This window comes from Musca domestica, unplaced genomic scaffold (genome assembly GCF_030504385.1).
Source record: "Musca domestica strain aabys unplaced genomic scaffold, Musca_domestica.polishedcontigs.V.1.1 8, whole genome shotgun sequence".
Lineage (NCBI taxonomy): Eukaryota > Metazoa > Arthropoda > Insecta > Diptera > Muscidae > Musca > Musca domestica.
In genome coordinates, this window is record NW_026712409.1 from 5,002,619 (window position 1) to 5,020,974 (window position 18,356).

At 34.0% G+C, this 18,356-nt stretch overlaps 1 protein-coding gene across 6 annotated transcripts in view; it reads right to left on the bottom strand.

Annotated features, from left to right (window-relative positions):
- The window catches only part of LOC101890862 (protein grainyhead), a 330,664-nt gene that overhangs the window by 70,830 nt on the left and 241,478 nt on the right, over positions 1 to 18,356 (bottom strand). The gene's annotated exons all lie outside the window — the stretch shown is intronic.

The following is an 18,356-nucleotide window of genomic DNA, read 5'->3' on the forward strand; positions in this document are numbered from 1 at the left end:
CTGAGTGCGATGATGCTGAGTCCTCTAGGAATGTCAAAGTCAGCATCCAAAATGTTTGCGAGCCCAAGGCTTTAATACACCCTCCAGAATATTTTCGCGATAATTTTCGGCATTTATTCTGAGAGAGCGACCATCGGCTGTTATGGCGGTCCACACTATCACCATGACCGGTGCTTGAGTTCTGGTGGCCAATCGAAGGTGCACATTTTCAGCTGACCTCTTTTGCAAGTAAACACGATCATTTTGTTTGTTTACAAACTGCTGAACAACGAGTGTTTTCTCATCGGAGACGGACAAAACCAAACTAGCAGTTCACTACTTTCCGCCAAGCGAAGCAACTCTTTAGCTCTTTTGAGTCTGGTTTCTTTTGGTTTCGGTGTAAGTTCTTGCACTTTTTGGAATTTCAATGGCTTTAACTTGAGCTTATATTTTAAAATTTGCAGTATGGCATATTGCGATATGCTTAACTCACAAGCCATTTTTCGGCCACTGCGACGCGGGTTTCGTCCAAGTCGTTTCTTTACTTTTCCAACCATTTCTGTTGATGTTGCTGAAGTTTTCTTCCGTCCATTTCCTTGACGTCGCGGGGCTACTCTACCAGTATCATGGTAACGAGCGATGGTACGAGATTCAAAAGATTTATTCACATTTAAATGCTGGAGTGCTCTAACGATAACTACTTGTGGTTTTCCGGCCAAATATAAAGAAATCCCACTATCACGCTTGAATTCCATCAGGAATAACTTTTTTTCTGGAAAATGCTTTTGTATGCTTGTAAGCAATATCATGACCTGTCACTGGAGTAATTTTAGCAGCTTTCGGACGAGTGGCTTAGAATAGACAGCAGTCTGAAGATGGTCGCAGTTTTTTCATCTCTGTATGGTGTGGTACCGCTATATGGACCATGTGCACCTTTACAGGGTGAGATGAAAATACTGTAACGAAATTCAGACTGCCGTCTTTTATAATCCACTCGTCCGACAGCTGTTAAAGAAGGAGTTCACACATAATATACCCTCCATGGGTATGGTTTAAAAAGTATTTTCCTTTGTTTGGCAGAATATTGACCTAATCCAAATATCCTAATCCTATCCACCCAACCAAATAATACCCTCTAACTTGTCTTTATAAAGTTTGATCTCTGTCTCAAACTAGTTTTTAGTTTTCCGACTTTTGACTTAATTTTAACACATAAACCATATATTTTAATATTATCAAAAGCTATTAATTTTTATTTTTTTTTATAAAAAAATCAATTAAATTAACACCCCTGCATTTTCGAAAAAAAAAACAAAATTTAACATCTACCATCAATCACAGCGCGGCATTGGCAGGCATAGTATAACAATTATGACACATTGCATGCCACACTTTATGTTTGCTAATTTACTGCACGCAAGTGTTGCAAGCTGCAAGTTTTACCGAACAAAATTCGGAATGCATGTATTCGAACAGCGCATTTTTATCAAGTTAGTTGCCCGCTTGGTTCTCCTGCTCTTATCTCATTTTCAAAATCTAATTTTTGTTTAGTTTCTAGCTTTTTTATTTGTTCTTTAAATTAAATTTTATTTAGATTTATTTGAAGTTTTCAACAAATCAAGATAAAAATCAAAATGTTTTTTTTTAATTCTCCTTTTTTTGATTGTCTTACATGGGGCCATTACACACACACACACACATGCACAGATTGCAAATGGAAAAGAATTCCTATAGTTAAAATCAAATATTTTGATGTTTATCTTGGCAACAGTTGCAGGCAGAATTGGAATCAGCAAAGGCACGAAAGACCAAGGAATGGGAACAAATTACGAAGAAAGGGTTGCAGCACAACAGTAGGCCCCTGCAACTGAGGCAACATCAGTATGCAAATCCCTGATTTTTCTCCTTGAGTAGATTTGTGTTCGTTCGCTACGTTTCCTTTACAATTGCCTGTCATTATCAATGTTCGACTAAGGAAACAGACATTGAATTTGTGGCATTGTGTTACGTTCCGTTGCATCTTCCTCCTTTTTCGTTGTTGTTGTTTTTTTTACTCTCCATTTGATGATGTGATGTGGCATGGATGGGAATCAATTTCATTAAGCGGGGATTACGCGTAACGTCAGTTTATTTTCATTTCATTTTAAGCATTTTTATCTCTACGAGAAAGAAAGAAAAAAACTCTCCCCCCTGCCTCAATTCCTCTACCCCTCACCCATTATGTGCGAAACAAAGAAACTAATATGCCAATATGCTGATACATTGACTTGACAATAAAACTGTTTATTTGTTGCACATAACAGCAGAAAATAAAAATAGTTCATGACAGCCAGGGGAAGTCTTCGTTAGCCTGCCATACCTCTCTCCTGGTCCTCTCAGAAGACCATAATAAAGGAAACATAACAATTTTCAAGGCATGGCTGGGGCAAGGCCTTACAACACCTCAACAGCAGCAGCAGGTGGTGGTGATGATGATTGTGCTGGATCGAAAATCAGTACAGGACTTATTGAAGGAGTAGAGAATGTTTCTTCTGTCGGTTGGAAAGTGTTATGGTTGCCATTAAAAGCAAAAATGACACTCACACACACACACTTCTGTACCGGCATAATAAACATTTTGATGCTATTGCTCGGCACTACAGCTTTGGTGTTTTCCATAAAAAAAAATTCACATCAAAGTCTTTCATAATTTTCAGATTTTATGAAGTCACGACATTTTCAAACTGTGCCACCATCACCACCACCAACCACTAGGCACATGACCATCATAGCACTGGCCAAATACAAGGAGCAGTGCAACGGATATAGAAAAGAAGAAGAAGAAAAAAAAAAAAACACGGCTGATAATGGCGGACGCGAAACGCCAACGTACAATGCAGCGTTGAAAAGTTAGCGTGTGACTGTTAATAGGATTAAAAACCATTAACGCATCACGGCGTTGAAAAAATCAACATTATAGAAAATAAATTTCCAAAAAAACAAATACAGTCGCCAATATTAATGGTGATATATGTATGTATGTATAAAGCCTTGTAGACATGGTGGAAATCCATATAAAAAATTGTATAAAAATTATTAAAAAATATTTGCCTTTCATGGCTCGGATTGTACCTCAAAGTCACGTTTATATAACTGCAAGGAAAATTAAAAAATATGTATTTTTTATGAATAAATTGCTTTCAAAAATTATGGAAGATGCAAAAGTGAAAGGTCCATGTTGCCTTTATCTAAATAATTATAAATGTATAATTATTTAATAAAAGACAAATGCAATTTTTTGATAGTAGGTGTACCATAAAAAACGCTTGTCCTCTTCATCGTGTGAATTATAAGAGGTACGTCTTTAATTTTATTAACAAAATTTAATTATTTTATTTGTTTATACATATTTATAGAAAATTACACTGAGCGACAAAATTCAATTTTCTCAGTAATTACGGGAAATATTTAGCAGATCATGAAAGTAGAGAAAACAAACTTTCGGTGTTTGAAAGTTTACATCGCAAAATATCCCAATGGATATGGGGGACATTCTGCCCTCTTCACAATTTTCGGGACTCTTCGGATTTAGATTCCTCGGAAACCGTGCATTTTAGGTATAAAGTGTCTTTAGCAATATTGTCGCAAAAAATACGAGAAAACTTTAACCAAAAATTTTAACCTTCAAGCGAGTCAAGAAATGTATATATATATATATAGTTAAAAACTCTCTTTAAATGGAATCGTAGCAAGCCAAAACATTCCACAAAATTATAGGTAATAAAATTCTACTATGGGCCCCAGAGGACATTAAAAGTAGCAATCTTAGCTAAACGCCAGGAATTCATGAATATTAAAATCACATTTTAGGGTTAAAGCCGTACTTTATGTTAGTTTGTGCTAAAATCTCCAACAAAACATTCATTTAGAAGTATGACGTCAACGAGTAAAATATTCTTCATCAAATTTTACTATACATCACCAAAGAAAAGAAGTCGCTATTTTCATGGTATATCAAAAAAATATTTGTATTAATGTTCCCAAAAAAACGAAAATATTTCCTAATTTTTTTATAAACTTTTCCTTAGGCCGGATTATAACAAAAAATTTCGTTTTAGGCAGAAGGTGCCAAAGCTTTTTAAAAAAAAAATATTATGGATCACCACAGAAAAGAAGTCGGCATTTCCACTGCGTATCAAAAATATATTTGCATCAATGATATGAAAAAATGTCCTTAACTTAATGATCAGTTTTCCCCGGATTTATTTGAGTTAACTCCTGAAAGTAACATAAATTTTCTACACCAGATTCTACACCAAATTTCGGCAAATATTGAAAAATGAGCCATTGAACTTGGAAAAAGTGCAAGAGTTTACATCGCAACAAAAAAAAAAGACTCAAAAGAGCTAAAGAGTTGCTTCGCTTGGCCGAAAGTAGTGACCTGCCGAATTTGGTTTTCTCCGATGAGAAAACATTCGTTGTCCAGCAGTTTGTAAACCAAAATCCACCAAAATCTCCGGATACCAATCCGTTGGATTATTGTGTCTGGAGTATTTTGGAAAGCAAGGTTGGCACTAAATAAACACCAAAGTGTCGATCGCTTTAAGCAAGTGCTTCACTGGGAATGGGTCAAAATACCGCAGAGCAACATTCGGGCAGCCTGTGACGGTTTCATTGACCGTTTGAGATATGTTTCTCAAAATAATTAGAAATATTTTTTTTTTTATAAAAATTATAATTATAATTAAAACATATATTTTTTTTAGAGCCTTTTTTATAAAAAAAACAATTTTTTCATATAAAAATTATAGTTAAAATTAAAAAATATATATTTATTTTGTACAGCCTTTTTATAAAAAAAATATATTTAAAAAAAAATTATAAAAATTATAATTATAATTTATAAAAAAAATATTTTTAAGTCATCCTGTGGGCCTTGATCATATTTTGTAAGCTATTTGGCTTTAACTTTATTAGGACGTAGAACACACGGGTGCTCCTGATTTCATTAATTTCTAACGTATTGACCATATTTGCTTTGAAAATTTTAGAATGCATTTTCGTTCATGTCAAATTTAATTTTGAATCATTTACTGTGTTCAGATGAACTTCTAGTTATTTTTCTCAATACTTAGAACAGAGTTTTGAAATTCGATAGGGATCTTTGGAATACATCCAGAATCATTGGTACAGAAAATTGGTCACATTGGTACACTTTTTAAAATAGTCCCCTTGAAAGGTAAACTCCAGTTATTTTACCTTTCAAGGGGACTATTTTAAAAAGTGTACCAATGTGACCAATTTTCTGTACCAATGATTCTGGATGTATTCCAAAGATCCCTATCGAATTTCAAAACTCTGTTCTAAGTATTGAGAAACATATCTCACACAACAATGGGGGGTCTCTTTGTGTACAGGGTGAGATAAAATAAACTGCAACAAAGTCAAGCGCCATAATGTTTACCTTTTTTCTACTTTTATTGAATGAAAGCAAAAATATCGAAAATAGCATAAAATTTCAGAATTCCAGAAAGCATTTTGTTTTCTTGATTTGATTCATACCAAAGGCATAACTTTTAGGTATTTAAAGGACACATTGGAAAAACGCACTCAAAGGAAACAGTTTAAACGTTACGAATCAATTACTACAGCTTCATTCAAACTTCATTGAATCCATGCCATGTTAAATGCCTTACATTCGACCACAATGAATACATATGTACAGACAAACAAAATAGCCACAACAATAGATTTGTCATCATAGATTAGTTGTACCAAAAAAAAATAATTTTTTTTTTTTTCTTCGTCTTTCTTACTTCACCATCGTGGTGTGTCGTGGTTTAATAGAAACGACAAGATTTTCTAACAATTCTATTAAATGTTTTCTCTCGGACAAGTTCCATGGAAAAAGGCAAAAACAAATTAAAACGCAACTTCTTCATCTGCTGTTGTGTTTTTTTTTCGTTCAAAAGACAGATTTGCGCACTTTTCCATAGAAAACGGCCATAAAAACAAATAAAAAAATTATGTATGTTTAGAGCATGGAAAAGGTCAGCTCATACTCATACTCCAAAATGTTCTGACACTGCGGAGTTATTAAACACAAACAGTGAGTTGTCTTCAAACGCACATACTCACTCACTCACTCACATGTGACAACTAAATGACAATTGCTATTGCGCACAATTACGTTTGCGGTCTCCGTTTTATTGTTGTTGTTGTTGTTACTAACAACTACATTTATTAAGAATTACTTCTTTTTTTTTAATTAAAAAAAATATATTTACTTATAACCCCTTTACCAAAAAAAAAAAAAATTGGAACAATTTGTTACTGTAACAACAAGCAGTTATACCAAAAGATGAAAAAAGACGACAAAAAATAAACCTTTGAAATTTCCACGAAAATAGTTGGTAAAGTTTGTTACATTTTTCGGCAGCTCCGCCGGAGGAAGTCCAGTTAAACTGAAGTGGTGGAAGAAGAGCAAAGCAAAAGGTTTATGAGTTTTTATAGTTTAATGACTTCAAATCTTTGCCGGCCCAGAGGTGTTGCACATTGTTATGCCGGTAAATGCTGTGTAGCAGCAATAAAAAACTCAACATGTGTGATTCAAAAAAAAAAAAAAAAAAAAAAAAAATTGAAGAAGAAAACAAAATGACCAAAAATAAAAGCCATTAAAACGGTCAACAAAGTAATAAACGGTTTCAATCAAAATGTCTCCAAAAAACAGTGAAGAAATGTTAAGGTTATTTGTTCTTATTATTGTGGGAAGTATAACATTTTCTAAAGAAATTTTATGTCATGAAAATAATGCAAGGGTGATTACGGTGGAAGGTCAACCTAGCATCAAAAAAAACCTCATTTGAGGGGCCAATGACTTCATACACAAATTGTAACAAATTTTGAAATTTTCAAAAATTGATAAAGGCTATAACCAACCTTGGGGAATTTTTAAAAATGAACCTTAACCCTTCAAATATTTTAGGTAAATTTGAACAGTGTTGGAATTGAGTTGTTGGAATACTGAAGTTGTTCTAATTTTTCAAAATAATCAGGATTAACCCCATTGATGTTGTCTCGAAGTCTCTTACATTGTATTGCATATCAAACATTCCACCGAAATTAAATAAAAACCAGCAAGGAAAAATCAAAAGTGGGGTTGGGAATGACTATAGGATACCTTACACCAGTATGCATATTTAGAAGAGCTCCCGTAAAAAAAGAATTTATTTGAAGTAGATCGCAACACCTATCAACATTTGGTTTTAGAGCAGAATGATTTGGTTTCAGAGGAACTACTATATGGGAGGCATATCCAATTCTGAAACGATTTTCACTAAATCTGACGTTATAAGGGGGCCATACTTTCGCTTGGACCTGCACAGACAATTTTCTGTCATAGGTTGTAGTATTCATTACGAACTTCAAATACCAAATTTGAAATAGTTCCGGTAAATAATGTCTCTTAAATCGTCAAAATACCCTACGTGGACCTACATGGCTTATTTTCTCTCTTAGGATGTAGTATCCATTACGAACTTTAAGTACCAATTTTGAAACAATTCCGGTAAATAATGTCGCTAAAATCTTCAAAATACCCAATATCGGGAGGTATCGTTATATGGGGCTATACGAAGACGTGGACCCCATTTTTAATACCAAAAATCCTGCAGACACTTTATTTCGTCTGGAAGCTAGTGTGATTTCCACTGACAGACAGATGGATAGACGGACATTCCTAAATCGACATAGAATTTTATGCTGATCAAGAATATATATACATTATGGGGTCTAAAATGTATATTTCGAGGTGTTAAAAACGGAATGACAAACTTAATATACCCTCCATACTATGGTGGAGGGTATAAAAATATATAAATAAATATCGGAGCCGCGTACCGCCAAATGGAAACGTACGTCCCGAAATTCACTCCATTTGGGCTGATATTAGCCATTAGTTGCACAATAAACCTGAAATCGGATTAAGGATATATATGGGAGCTATATTCAAACCATAGCCGATATCGATAAAATTTGGCAGAGGTATTCCAGGGCTCTTTAAGTATCTGGTACCAAATATTATTGTTGTCGAATGGATATAACAAATGTGAGAGGCTTAAAGACCAAATCGGATGAAACATATATATGGAAGCTAAAGCTGAACCGATTTTCATTGGACGTTTTAAGGCCATAATTCGTGCCAATGGTGATCTATTCGAACAAATCTAAACATTTTCTAAAATTTAATGCTATTTCCGATATTTTTTGCTTTCATTCAATAAAATTAAAAAAAAAAATGTAAAAAATATGGCTGTTGGCTTTGTTGCAGGTTTTTTTTATCTCACCCTGTATGTGGTGTGGGTATAATAAATAATACCACCAAAAGTGACTTCTTTATCTTGTATTTTTATTAATAAAATATAGTTTTTAATATCGAGTTATAAAAAATATTTCAAAAAATTATTCATATTTCAAAAAAAAAAAAAAAACCCTAAGATTTAGTAGTCACTTTAGGTGTGATTATTCGCTTATTAAAAGTCTTGCTAATAAACTCATAATTTAGAGTTATATTTTTTATGTATTTTTGATGACATCTTGCCATGGCAAATTTTATAACACGACAAAAGCGAAGAAGCTAAGCAAAAAAATATTGAAAAAGTGTGACATTTTTTTTTTGCATTTCTGAAATGTCAAATATAGCAAATGTTGAAATCTTTGAATGGAGGCCATCACATTTTCGTCAGGAAATCAGCATAAAATTCATTTGAATCAAATTATAAATCAAAACGAGAATTGGGAAAAATATGACAAAATTGGAGAAAACAAAAAGAGGGGAAGAGGAGCCACACCACAAACTAATAACCATTTGTCAAAAATTGAGATGAAAAAAATGAAAGAAATTAAATAGTTTTCAATTTTAAGGTTTTCTCCATTCGATGATGTCTTTGCAACGCCCCACATAATTTTTTGGCCTGCAGGGCTTTGAGATAACCTGACAACAAGAAAAAACCTAAATGTAAATGAAAGACCCTCCCGCTGGTCATTTGTTGTTGAAACTACTTAAAGCTTTCATTATGAGAGTCAATGATTGTGTTTCTATTTTTGATTTGAGATTTTGTAATTTTCTAAAGTGTTGACATTGATTTCAATTTTAAATTAAATTGAAAATCAGTTTTTTTTTTCTTTTTTTCCGTTGAAAATAACAACACGCAGCTTACAGCAACACTTATGGCTATTATGATATATATTTTTTGTTTGGGGTTTCAGTTTTGAGTTGTAGATCTGGACACATGTCTATGCTCTGTTCGGTCTACATGAATTTATTGCTGGACTTTGTAAGAGGTTCTGTAGTTGAAAGGGTTGCCAAGGTAATTTTTTCTACCAAAAAATGTTAAAATAAACATTTTTTCAAAATAAAAAATATTTATCAGGCGTTTTAAAAATATGACCAGCATTTAGAGAAAAATATATTTTGTGAGCCATGGGGTATTATCCCTAAAATTTATTCACTTCTTTTCTTCCAAAATTTACTGAAACCCAGTATCATGCCTTGTTAAAAGAGAGTTGTTATACAAAATATATCTTGAAGTTGAAAAATATATTTTGTGAGCCTTGGGATAATATCCTCAAAATTGATTCACTTCCTTTTTTCCAAAATTTACCGAAACAACGTACCATGCCTTGTTAAAAGAGAGTTGTTATAAAAAACAACCAGGAAGTTGAAGGACATCTTATATCCTCATGCAAAACATATATTTACACCAAAAGGCCCATCGAAGGACCAGTAAATGACGTCTTGTAAAATATATAAACTAAAATGAGCTCTCCGGTTCCATTTAAAATATTAAAAATTTTCTTTGCGTTATTATTCGCAAAAACTTAAAGGATGAACCGTCATGCCCAAAAGGGTTGATGGGGTGGCAAAATAAGGAGCACGAAAGGAGAAATCTTTAAAGTCATGACCAATAGGTAATTTACCAAAAAATTACATTTCCAGACAAAAAATATATTAGGAGAGGAGAGAAGCAAAAACCGTGTTTGATTAAAAAAAAGGATTTCAAGGACCGAATAAACGTGGATTTTTAAAGAATATTTTTTTAAGGAAAAATATGAAAATGGATTCAAACAAGCTAAAAAGTATCAGTCGCTTGTGTCGATGGATGTGTACCCTCAGCTTATATTAATTTTTTAAAATATATTTGGACTTTGTTATGAATATTCAAAGTTTTGACCCTTTATGAAGGAGAAGTGGTATTAAAATTTTACGACGTGCCAGGTTTGGACTATATCGACATAAATATATATATTTTTGGGAAATGTTGAACTTTTGTGGGGGAGGTATCAGAAAGATGGGGCTTACAAATCCCATATTTACACTGGATACCTGGTTGATAGAAATATTTCGTTAAATGAAGTTTGGAGCAAACCTCTGGCTTGTTTCGCCTGTTATAAGGCATTATTCCAAATGTTTACCTCTTGCGAAGGAGCTATCAAAAGCAATGAGCCCTGAAATCTGAAATTCATATCGGATCTTGTGTTGTTAGATATGGGTTTAGAAAGAATCGGATGTAGTTTTGTATTTTATGAGGGTTATGGCTATTTAAATTTTGACTCGTGGTTGGGGAAGTACCATAAGGGGTGATGCGATCCATCCCATTTGTGAAATTTGAAGAGAATCGCACACTTATTTTACACTTTTTTCAAAGAGTTATAATTATTCAAAATGTTGACCTTTTGTGGGGGAGGTACTTGATGGAGTGGGCCGATGTTGTCCAATTTCGCATCTGACGTAGAAATGATGAAGTTTGAACAAAATTGGTAGATCCTTCCTTGTTTGATGAGGTAAATTATTTTTTATGGAGGTACAAGAAGGAAGGACCAAAATTGGCCATCTTCGAACTCGATTTAAGTTTGACAAAAATATTACGATGTACTACGTATGCGCCAGCCAGCCAGACGGACGGGCGGATGGACACCCATAGATCGACTCCCAAAAAGGATTTGGTCCAACGTTATTTCGACAAGGCACGTTTTGGCCGTATCAAATGATATATGTCCTCAAAAGGCACATGGCTTAGAGTATAATAATGTTTTTTGAAGATCCTTGGGATAATATCTTTAAAATGGATTCTTATGATTTATTTCAAAATTTACTGAAACGACGGGCCATGCTTCGGTAAATGAGAGTTGGGAGAAATAAGAAAACTATAAAGGTGAGAGGTCATCCAAAAGCTAATCGAAGGACCAATACCAGAAGTATTGTAAAAAATGTAAACCAAAATGAGATGTTCAAAAAAAAAAAAAAAAAGAAAGAAATAAATAAATAAATAAAAATAAATAAAAAAAAAAAATCAAGGGGCTGAATAAAAGACTAATATGGGCGTGGATTATATAAACTACGAATTTTTAAGAGATATTTTTTTTCACAGAAAAATATAAATTTTTCCGAGGACCACTGTAAACGTCGATTTTTACAAAAGAAATAATTTTCATATATTTTTTTAAACCTGTATCTAGGTGGTTAAAAAACATAGATTGTGGCGAAAACAAGAGATACATAAAATTGGACAATTTCCATTACCAAACAAAGCACTGCATACCAAACTTGTAGATGTCTCCAATGATTCATTCACTCCAGGGTAACATTTTTTGAACATTACTTTTTAGTAAAAATTCGAATAATAGGATGAATTTGTGGAATGGGGTCAATTTTTGGGGTGGGGTCAATTTTGACATTAAATGGTCGATTTTCATGCCAAATAGAGGTGAGCCACTATGACCCTATTCCACAGGCTCTAAATGTTAAATAAATCTCTTGTTTTATTCGAATTTCTATTAAAAAGTAATTTTCAAAAAATGTTTCCTAATTTTAATAAAATTTCCTAATTCCCATACATTTTTGGTCGAAAACCCCCAAACGGGTAACCCTATAAGTTGACCATTGAAATTGTTGTCGATAGATTGAAATAAGAGCAGTTTGTTTTTTATTTGTTTCGCTTGTTGTTGTTGTTTTCGTTGGTGTTATTGTTGTTGGCTATCTATCGGTTATTTGAATCTTATTACCATTAACACTTTACCAAGTGTCGCTAACCTGGCCAACAGTCGTGGACAGGAGACATAAACAAGGCAACAAATAAAGCCAACAATCAGATCAGCTTTTGGTGCACATATGTACATGTAGGTATGTTTGTTTCGGCCCAGAGTAATCTATACCATGAGGACAGCAGCAGCCACACCCTGTAGATTGGAAGAGGGAAAAACTATCTGCGGCGGCAGCAGTCGATCGGTGGTAAATGAATGTCGTTAGAAGTAAAATATTTTTGTTATTCTGATATTTTTTTTTGTTATTTTATTCGTTTGAGGTTATTATCAATTGATCATGTGTAGCCCAGCCACCCAGCTCTCATATGAGGGGAAGAGGGGCTGGGGAGGCGTTCTTCTTAATCAATTCTTGGTTCGTATTGTAGCTGTTGTTTCAATTTCAATAAGTTCACTGAAATATTTGCCATGGTGGCCTCTGAAACAAATGACGGCAATCAAGTGGTGTCGCGGCTGCTACTGCCGTTGTCCACTCGCATTGAGGCGAATGGCTGGCATTTAACGCCTTGAGGTAATTTGTTTTGTCCATTATTTTGTGTTAAATTAAAGAAAACAATAACACCAGTCTATAAAAAATAATACACCTTGTAAATAAAAAACAACAAAAACACATTTTCAAGTGTAAAAGGAAGGGCCGGCTACAATGTTTTCTCTGTGCAAAATATTTACTTGTTCCATGGTGTGACATTTTATTGTAAATCATAATCTGTTTGTGTTATTTTTTTGCTCTCTCAACGAATTTAAATTAACAAAAAACGCAAATTCTAATAATAATAAATAATTCATTTCTTGGCAAAACATTTTGTATAAAAAAAACTATTCGATGAAATGAAAACAATATCTTGATTTAAATTTTATTGATCAATTAATCGATCACAGAGGCGATAAACAAATATCGAGTTGATAGTTTGGTTTTAATGAGATATTTTTACATATATGTATATGTATGTGAGAGAGTGTGTGTGTGAGTGTTTGTGTCTTGCGAGTTTGCGGAGGAGATTAGAAGAATGTCGACAAGAAAAAGGGCACGTGTTCCGGAAGTTATGCAAATTTAAAGGTCGACTACGTATTTTGCTGTTGGATAGAAAAACAAAACACACTCACACACAAACACATGGAAACAGCTTTGTCAACTTCAATAATTTGTAATAGAACTGGACACACCTAAATATGGCTAAACCGAGATATTAGTAACTCTTTTCCTATGCTAATTTAAAGGCTGTTCCGGTTTGCAAAAAAAAAAAAAATATCAACAAATATAAGTTATATGTTAACATAAGGAAACTTTTGAGGCTTTTGGATCAAAAATTGGAATTTGATACAAAGACCTAAAATAGTAAAGACCAGATAAAATGAATTTTGAGCAATAGGTTTGTGTCTAGAATACATAGAGAGGAGTAGAGAGGCATGTTAATATAAAATCCACAATTACAGAATCGAATGATAAATAAAATTTTGAAAATCTCAAAAATGTATTTTCAAAATTCTATCCCATAGGCCTTTCCGAAATTTTGCATATGATATCGTCACAACATAGTTACCAATGTTAACTGATTTAAAGGCAATATGCAAATTTTTGAAAGGGTCTATGGAATAGAATTTTGGAACCAATTATTTGTGATTTTTCCAACTTTTATTTGTCATCCGATTCTGTAATTGTGGTTTTTATATTAACATGCCTCTCTACTCCTCTCTATATATATTTTTTGTAGACACAAACCTTTTGCTCGAAATACATTTTGTATAGTCTTTACTATTTTAGGTCTTTAGGTGTAGGAAAAGTCAAGGGGACCTTAGGGATAGAAATTCTATTTAAGAGTACAAAAAATACGAAAAGGTACAAAATGGTACACCGAGAGGTAAGAGATGAAGTATGAGGTTCACTTCTGGTTGTCCAAAGCCGGATTTTTGCGAAAAGTGCTGAAACCGGTAGAAGCCACAACCTTGCCATTTTTTGTAGTGGTCTCCCTTAATAGTCACAGTGCAAAATTTTTGAAGATTCGTAATTTGCAGGTTTGAAAAGAAATAAATTGTGACTTATTGCCATTAAACGATATAATATAGGAAGAAGTTTTTCATTTCGTATGTGATTGTCATACGAAACGGAATGTTTGGGAAATCGTACTTTATGGGTACGAAAAGTACCAATATTTTATAAAGATCTCCCTTGAGTGTAACGAGTCGAAATTTTTGATTTTTAGGGGTCTCCCTTGAATGTAATGAATTTAATTTTTTTTTAAAATTTGTATTTTAGAGGTTCAAAAAGCAATAAAAAATGCGACATTAGGAATAGGACGATTTTTTGTGTTATATGACGCTTTTGGTTACTATAATGCGTAACTTTTGAGCACGAGTACTAAACGGAACAAATTAAGATTAAGAGTCACTCCAGGGTAAGATAAAGAAGGTTATTTGGTATTCGTACTTTAATGTCTCGAAAGGTACTAAAATTTTAGAACAAGTTTAGATTTGTTCGCATTGGTCACCTTTGGCAAGAAATGCTTGCTTGAGGTGATCGACATTTTGGTATTTTTCAGTGCCAACCTTGCTTTCCAAAATACTCCAGACACAATAGTCCAACGGATTGGTATACGGAGATTTTGGTGGCCATTGTGCGCTGGAAATGAAGAAAGGAACCTCATTTGTTACCATTCTTGGGTGGCGCATGCTGAGTGCGATGGTGCTGAGTCCTGTTGAAATGTCCAAGGTCTGCGGCCAAAATATTTGCAAGCCCAAGGCTTTAATACACGCTCCAGAATATTTTCGCGATAATATTCGGCATTTATTTATTCTTATTTTACTATCCACTTCATCACCATGGCCGGCGCTTGAGTTCTGATGGCCAACCAAAGGTGTACATTTTCCGCAGACCTCTTTGGTAAGTAAATAAAATCATTTTGTTTGTTTACAAACTGCTGGACAACGAATGTTTTCTCATCGGAGAAACCCAAATTCGGCAGTACACCACTTTCGGCCAAGCGAAGCAACTCTTTAGCTCTTTTGAGTCTATTTTCTTTCTGTTGCGCTGTAAGTTCTTGCACATTTTGGAATTTCAATGGCTTTAACCCTAGCTAATTTCTCAATATTTGCCGAATGAAATATTGCGATATGTTCAGCTCACGAGCCATTTTTCGGCCATTGCGACGCGGGTTTCGATCAAGTCGCTTCTTTAATTTTTGGAAACATTTCTGCTAATGTCGCTAATTTCTTCCGTCCACTTCCTTGACGTCGGGCTACGTTACCAGTATCACGGTAACGAGCGATGGTACGAGACACAAATAATTTATTCACATTTAAAAGCTGAAGTGTCCCAACGATAGCCACTTGTGGTTTTCCAGCCATATATAAATAAATGAGCTGTCACTGGAATAATTTTAACAGCTTTCTGACGAATTACTTAGAATTGACAGCAGTCTGAAGTTGGTTGCAGTTTTTTCATCTCACCCTGTATTGTTACTAAACGATACAGAGTGGAAAAGCTTCTTTGGAGTTTGGAAATTTCCGTAGGAAATATGTACTTATATGGATGTAGATCGTCATTGATTATATTAAAAACTATTTGACTTTCAATTCCACAACAGTCCTTAACTTAGTTATTGCCATTCTATAATTTATGTTTTAAACGGTCATTTATTAAAATAACAAAACTTAGCAAAAAATAAAAATTGTTAAACGTCCATTACAATTTATGTGAAATCTATATAATTATAAATAATTAAAGATATTTACGTGACTTATGTCCATAAAAAACTGAATTAAAGCCACTTTTACCTATCACAAGAACAAGCAATAAATCGCAATGCATTTATTAAAAATAATAACATTTATTGTAAACTACGGGAACACAACGATAGCTCTAATATATTCCACACCCCATTTTTGAAATGCAATTTCAAAGGAATTAATAAAAAATTAAATGAAATGATATTAACGCCCAAAAGTCATGATTCTATTAACCTTCACTTGTATTAAGAAATTTTCATTTTGTGACTATTTTTTTTTTTTAATAAAATAAGAATATTGAAAACCATGACCAAATTCAGCATTAGCTTCCAGAGTAACAATTATCATTGGTATGCTAAAAAAAGGCCAAAAGTAACAGCAAAGACACTCACTTAGAGCAGACGTTGACTAATTAAATCGCTGTACTGCTTTTAGCCAGTTTCCAACGATGACTCACATAACAGTAAATTTCAATAATAAAATCATCAGCATCATCTACCAATCACTTGCAGTCATTTTTAATATTTTAAAATATATGTATAGTATTTCAATCAGTTCCAAAAAGCAAAACCTTTAAAATGGATCATAAATTTCGAAATAATTAACATCTTATAATCCTCTTCTCCGACTGGGTGACAGAGACACTCAGTGGAAAATATCATCGAATTTTATATTGAAATGTTAAAACAAATATTGAATATACTTTTAATTTAATTTAAGAGGAATGAAATGAAACGAGAAAAATAACAGCCATAAAAATAATCGTAAAAAACATTGTTAGCTTTTTTTCTTTCTTTATTTTTTTGATGAAGGTTTTCAAGGTAAAAGTTCAACGTTTTGAAGTTTTCAAGCTGATGCAAATTGAGTTTCCGAAAGAAGCAGATATTATAATAAATTCTGAAAAATGAGATAATGACTGTGAGATACGCAATTCAAAGCTCATCTAAGTCTAAAGCAAATTTTGGAAAATCCAATACCATTAAAACAGTAATTTCCAAGTAGAAGATTTTGAAAACATATAAAATTCCAGTATTTGATAAATTAAAGGTATGTCTAAAAGCCATCAGCAAATGGAGAATATTTCCATAAAAATTGTATGTTCAGGAAATTTTTCTTAAACTGAAAATTTAAAAATATTGCCTTGCTGTGGAATATCTCTTCTATAAATGAGGTCTTCAATGACCTTAAATTCATCTATGCCCCATAGAAAACTATGAGGCAATCAATTCCATATTTGAGGTTGTCAACACCCATTTTGATCTTTGTATAGAAGACCTTGAGTCTGTGCTGTTTAGAAGATTATGCCCATAAAAGACCCTGACCTCTTTCATAGGTCAGAGAAGACCTATAGAAGACTTTGAGGTCATCTATTCTACACATAATATCTTGCGGTCATCTACAGGGTGAGATGAAAAAGCGGCAACAAACTTCAGACTGCTGTCATTTTTAAGCCACTCCGACGTCCGACAGCTGTTTAAATGATTCCAGTGACAGCTCATCATATTGTTTACGGCATTTTAGTGAGAATTTTCCAGAAAAAAAGTTATTCGTGATGGAATTCAAGCGTGAGAGTGTTATCTCTATATATTTTGCTGGAAAACCACAAGTGGTTATCGTTAGAGCACTCCAGCATTAAAATGTGAATAAATCTTTTGTGTCTCGTACCATCGCTCGTTACCGTAATACTGGTAGCGTAGCCCGACGTCAAGGAAGTGGACGGAAGAAAACATCAGCAACATCAGAAGAAATGGTTCGAAGAGTAAAGAAGCGATTTCATCGCAACCCGCGTCGCAGTAGATGAAAGATGGATGGATGGAAGAAAGAGATGGAACATATCGCAATATTCCATTCGGCAAATATAGAAAAATGAGCTCGGGGTAAAGCCATTGAAATTCCAAAAAAGTGCAAGAACTTACACCGCTACGGAAAGAAAATAGACTCAAAAGAGCTAAAGAGTTGCTTCGTTTGGACGAAAGTGGTGAACCGCCGAATTTGGGTTTCTCCGTCTCCGATGAGAAAACATTCGTTGTCCAGCAGTTTGTAAACAAACAAAATTTCCGTGTTCACTTGCCAAAGAGGTCAGTTGAAAATGTGCACCTTCGGTTGGCCACCAGAACTCAAGCGCCGGCAATGGTGATGGTGTGGGCCGCCATAACAGCCGATGGTAGCTCTCCGTTCGTATTAATCGACATCGTGTTAAGTGGCATTATTGCTCAGCACGCGCCGCCCAAGAATGGTTACAAAATGAGGTTCCTCGCTTCATTTCCAGCGCACAATGGCCACAAAAATCTCCGGATACCAATCCGTTGGACTATTGTGTCTGGAGTGCTTTGGAAAGCAAGGTTGACACTGAAAAATACCAAAGTGTCGATCACCTCAAGCACGAGCTTCGTCGGGGAATGGGCCAAAATACCGCAGAGCAACATTTGAGCAGCGTGTGACGGTTTTATTGGCCGTTTGAAGGCCATAATTCGTGTCAAAGTCGAGCAATTCGAACATATCTAAATTTATTCTAAAATTTGATGCTATTTCCAACATTTTTTGCTTTCATTCAACATTTTTTTTATATCACCCTG